Raw genomic sequence first — 5,284 nt, forward strand, 5'->3', positions numbered from 1 at the left:
CTGTCCAACCACTCCCATTTCCACTCGTTCTTTGCGTTTTCCTTGATATTCTTTTCAAACCCGCGTTCAACGAACTTCATGCACGAAGCCATTTTTCGGGAAGGCACAAGTTAACGCGCCCGCGCTCACGTGTTTGGAAATGACAAACGGTTTACAGCTTCGCCCGTTTAAGAATACGGCTTTCGGATTCGCCCGCTTGAGAATAAACACCGAGAGGCATGCTCGGTTTACATTTTTCCTCTTTTTTTTCTTTCGGCGATTGTGCATGAAAAACGGCGATTTCAAAAAGTAAAAACGGCGAATTTTTCGCCGTTTGGCGGCTATTTTGCATCCCTGTTGACAGTTGTTACAGTGTTGTTGTGATGGATGGATGAGTGAGTGATCAGGGTGAATGAGTTAGTTAAACTGTGACTGAATATCTATTGATTGATTGATATTAAAGTGAACATTAGGGGGGGGGGGGGGGTAGAAATGCACCATTGTGCACTCGCCTTGATGTAAGGAACATTACTGCAGTCTCCAACAGCTTCAAAGTGGGTTAGACAGGCTCTTGATAAAGACTGAGGCAAAATGTGCCAAATCACACATTGTCTTGTAAGAAGGAAAAATCTTCATTTGTCACCTTTCTGCACGTTTTTGACTTTGAGTGCATAGCCACAATGGTCACAGACAAGATGCATCAAACAGATTTCAAAAAGACCCCAAACTAAACTTGTTATGACTATTTGTAACCCCTCTCACCTTTTTGACTTGGCCGTACCCAAGCCAAAAGGCTAAAAAATAATAACTAATTCCATGTTGACTTTTTGGTGGGGTGGACCTATTGTTCCAGACTCGCCTTGATTAAAGCAACACTAGTGCAGTGTCCAACAGCTTTTAAAATTTGTTTTGACCTCTTGACAATGTACATGTCAACAATCCCTGACTGTGATGTAGTAAGAAAACATCTTCATTTCTCCCCTTTCTCCACTTTTTTGTGTGTCAGTGCATAGCCACAATGGTCACAGAAAAGATGCAGCAAACAGATTTGAAAAAGACCCAAAACTGAATTTGTTATGAATATTTCTCACCCTTTTTGGACTTAACACAGCAAAAATCTTCATTTTTCCCCTTTCTTCATCATTTTGTCCACAGGCACTCGTCACGATCGGGTCGGGATCAAAGTGGGCGGGGCCTGTGCGCTCTCAGTACTACTACTATTACAAGGTAAAACTCTCTTCGTTGCTCTAGACCGAACGGAAGTAGTGAAGTTATCAGAAACCGAGATTGCAGCAGACGACAGACAGGTTGCGCATGTTTTCTGCGTATGTGACCCCGTGACCAGGCATAATTAAAAAGTTGTCAGCGGCGTTCGTCAGTCGATCTGTCTGTTCACCGCCAACTTTCCTATTCCTTGATTCTTCTTGCAACTTCCAGATAATGGGATGCAAACATAAATTTAGATTGTCTCATCCTTGTGATGGAGTTGGAAATCATGGATTCACCAGAGAAAATATATAGCTGATTCGGCCAGTGTGACCAGTGCATCAAGTCTTCGGATAGTTTTCGAAAACTGGAAAATCTGTTTTGTCAGGGATTGTGGTTGTGTTTCAACCACGAGCAGAGATGAGAGAATTGTTTGTTTACTGCCGATGGACTCATTCAAAGCCTGTTGTTGAACGTCACGAAACATATGACCCATGGTTTTGACCATGTTCTGCTGAAGACGCAACGGAGTCTACATTTGAAGGTGAGCGAATTTTCGAATAGATAATCCCAAACACATGTATCCCCAACCCTTCAGCAGGTTATTTGAAAGAGAGAGAGAGAGAGAGAGAGAGAGAGAGAGAGAGAGAGAGAGAGAGAGAGAGAGAGAGAGAGAGAGAGAGAGAAGAGAGAGAGAGAGAGACAGAGAGAGAGAGAGAGAGAGAGATTGGGTAGCGTGCAGGGCCGGACTAGGCGAAGAGGAGGGGGGGGGGGGGGTTGCCAGTGGTGGCCCAGGGGGATGTCCCCCCTGGCGGCAGGGGCGGATCAGTTCATTTTATGAGTGGTTTTTTTCAAAAGTATATTGTGAAGATATGGGTGTGAAGCGCCTAGCTTGCTAGGGGGGTCCGGGGGCATGCCCCCCCGGAAAATTTTGAAAAAAAGGATGCAAAATGGTGCAATCTGGTGCATTCTGAGGATGATCATTACCAGTTTCAGGCAGCAGATTTTGTCACTGATTAATACCCCAAAAATTGAAACTCAATGTAAAATAAAGAAATGCATACCTCAATCAATATTTTTATTTTTTGGCTGGGGGGGGGTCCGGAAACCCTAGAACCCCCCCCCCCCCCTCGTTGTGGGGGTCAGGGGGCGAAGCCCCCTGAAGCTGATGGGTAGGTCATATTCTGAGATAGGAAAATGTTCGCTCCTTGCATGAAACGGCATAAAATAAGCAATAATAAAAAAAATTAAATAAGTAAGGTACATGTTTAGGCTAGGGGGGGGGGGGGGGTTGCGCAACCCCCATAACCCCCCCGGTAGTCCGGCCCTGGCGTGGGTATGGCAGCTCACTCATTCAAGTAGATCTCAAACTCAGTCTGTGCACCTAGTTCAGTTGTAATATAGATCTAACGACCAGAAGCAAATGACAAGTTAGGGGATTTTATGTTTCCTCTCTCAGATTGATGTGATTTTTGAAAGCGAAGGGGAGGGGTAAATCAGTTTCAAATTGTAATTTAAAGATTCATAGCTGAATATGGAAGCAGCAATTTTCGAGTGATATTTCATCAGGTTTACACATCAGTTGTCGGCTATCGGGTGTAGATCTACATTATGAATCAGAAGTTATTTGACACATAATTATTAGGGGTATTGACACTTTTGCAGGTGGAGTATTCTACATTGATGACTGATAGTGCTGGAACAGCAAATTGCAGAAGAACTTTACAAGAAGCCTCATATCCAGTGGAGCTACAGACGTGACAAAGAGACATCCGTTTACACAGCGGATGCTTGGGGAACTGCATGCAGGCCGAACACGGAAAACCCGAGGCGACAAGCATGAGCAGAACTAATCTCTTGAGCAGTAACAACAGAAGGTCAACTCTTCATCTCTGAGTAAGTTCAGACACCTATTCTTCAATGGTTTAATTAGGACATGTTATCAGAAAATACAAGATCATCTGTGTGTGTGTGTGTGTGTGTGTGTGTGTGTGTGTGTGTGTGTGTGCGCGCGCGCGCGCGCGTGTGTGTGTGTGTGTGTGTGTGTGTGTGTGTTTTCTAGTGATACATTTTTATTTTACATTTTTAGTTAGAGCTTTGACTATTTACACACTTCTAGGAATTGGCTTTTAGACATGATTAATTACCTGTCTAATTACCATTTTGAGTTATGCACATGTTTGCGTTTATGCAAAACAGCTTGTCTTCAGCTGGGTTGTTCTTCTTCTTGGTTGTGGTGGTGTTTGTTTGCTTGTTTCCTCTGTTTTTAGTTTTGTTTCTTTTTTTATTTGAGAAACTCTGTGTGATAAGAGAGTGAGTCAGAGTGTACTACAAATACAAAGCAAAACAAATAAGTAGATGGAGAGGTGAACGAAAAAAGCTGCAGTGTTTTGGCTTAAGGACTATACGCACTAATGATATTCTGAACTGTTTGTTTCAGTAACAGTCTGATGGACAAGAACTATACAGTGGAGAGGAAGTGGATTTACCTTAGCGGCCAACTTTTTCAAGATTTATCACAAAAAATGTTCAATCAGAGGGCCTCCGACATGTCAAAATGTACCGGACAGCAGGCTGATTAGCCAGTGGTCACAACAGTGCTTCATATCAGAAAAAAAAAGTGTGGACCAGTGAGAAAAAAACAACTTAGGCCTAAGAGCAACACTGCAGTTGACGATGTTTGGAAACAAATCTACTGAGGGTTTTTTGACCGCCGACCCTTATGAACCTTAATTATGCCAAGGGATGATAATGTTCAGGCAAGTGATGAAAAGCCTCACAGTCCCGATACACATTTTCTGCAAATAAATATGATGCACTGTTCTTTCCAAAACCTGCACATCCAAGCTTATGAGTACTACCATCATGTGTTAACTTTTTCAATCAGCAGTCAAACTATCATGCTGGCAGTGAATGTGGGCTACCTCGTGCATATTTCCGACACCAACACTTTCACAAAATATGCACTTTATGATTATTGTTCACTATTATACGATCAACATGTGTGTGTGTTTTTTTAATTTTTTTTTATCTCGGCTCACCATCCAGAAATAAAACTACTCCATAAACACTCAAACACAGTCTTTTTCGGAAAATGTCTATTGAAAGACGAACGAAGAGTGTATACTTGCATGTTTCTTGAATACAAGAATGAATGTTTGCATGTTGCTGTTAAATGTGTTCGTTCAACTTTAGCAGTATGATTCCAAACAGTATGTGTTTGTGTGTGTGTCGAAAGAAGTGTTGTAATAATTTTGAATGCAGATTATTAGTTAAGTGTGTCTTTCTCTATATTGTTGTTGCTAAATTGTATTGTTGTACATTGGTATGAATTAGTAACATATGGAGGTGTTTAATGAAAGATTTAATTTGAAATAAATATATATGAAGGATCATGATATAATTACTCATGTGTGACTTCTTCAATGGTTTCGAAGTATGCACATGCAGGTATGAGATGTGGAATGATCCTGAGTATATGGCTTCTGAAAATAAAAATATAAATAAGAATGTCTTGTGATGAACACTAGAACCTGTAAACAATTAGTTACTTTGTTGAAAAAAATGTGTGCATAAAATATGCAGCAGGAGGGTATTATCTGCTTAATTTTCAATCAATTCGATTAGCATTTTGATCAACTTATAATTGCACAGATGGGTCAAGCTCGGTTGCCCTACTCTGTACTGTACACCGATGTCACTGCACTTAGTGCTCTTTGTGTGCTAGCTAACTGGGAATCTAAGCCTGCAAATTAGATTATTTGGATAGCCTGAACGACTGCAGAGTCTACTTCTTGAAAAGATAAATCCTAACTTCACTCTCAACATAAACCACAAAGTACAATTGGGTTAAATATGTTTTGCTGTGGCATTATGTTCATTGATGAAAAATAGCAAGAAAGATCACACTGTAAGCATGCAAGAACCCTGATTGTATATCCTTCTCTGCATGCGTCTCGTGCTGTGTGCATTATCTGACCTGACTGCTTTGCTATCGTTCTACATCAACAACCAACCGTACCTGATGTGGATGGGAAACAAAATTTCTCTCTTTCCTCTCTATCTCCCTCTCTCTCTCTCATGGTGCGCAATTTTGGAC

At 41.4% G+C, this 5,284-nt stretch overlaps 1 long non-coding RNA gene across 1 annotated transcript; it reads left to right on the forward strand.

Annotated features, from left to right (window-relative positions):
• The first annotated feature begins 2,595 nt into the window (after positions 1-2,595).
• LOC138950307 (uncharacterized) lies at positions 2,596-4,695 on the forward strand. The gene is made up of 2 exons (XR_011450600.1): positions 2,596-3,081; positions 3,626-4,695. It is a non-coding gene; the product is annotated as an uncharacterized lncRNA (long non-coding RNA).
• Positions 4,696-5,284: the final 589 nt, after the last annotated feature.

The sequence above is a fragment of the Littorina saxatilis genome, linkage group LG16 (assembly GCF_037325665.1).
Source record: "Littorina saxatilis isolate snail1 linkage group LG16, US_GU_Lsax_2.0, whole genome shotgun sequence".
Classification (NCBI taxonomy): domain Eukaryota; kingdom Metazoa; phylum Mollusca; class Gastropoda; order Littorinimorpha; family Littorinidae; genus Littorina; species Littorina saxatilis.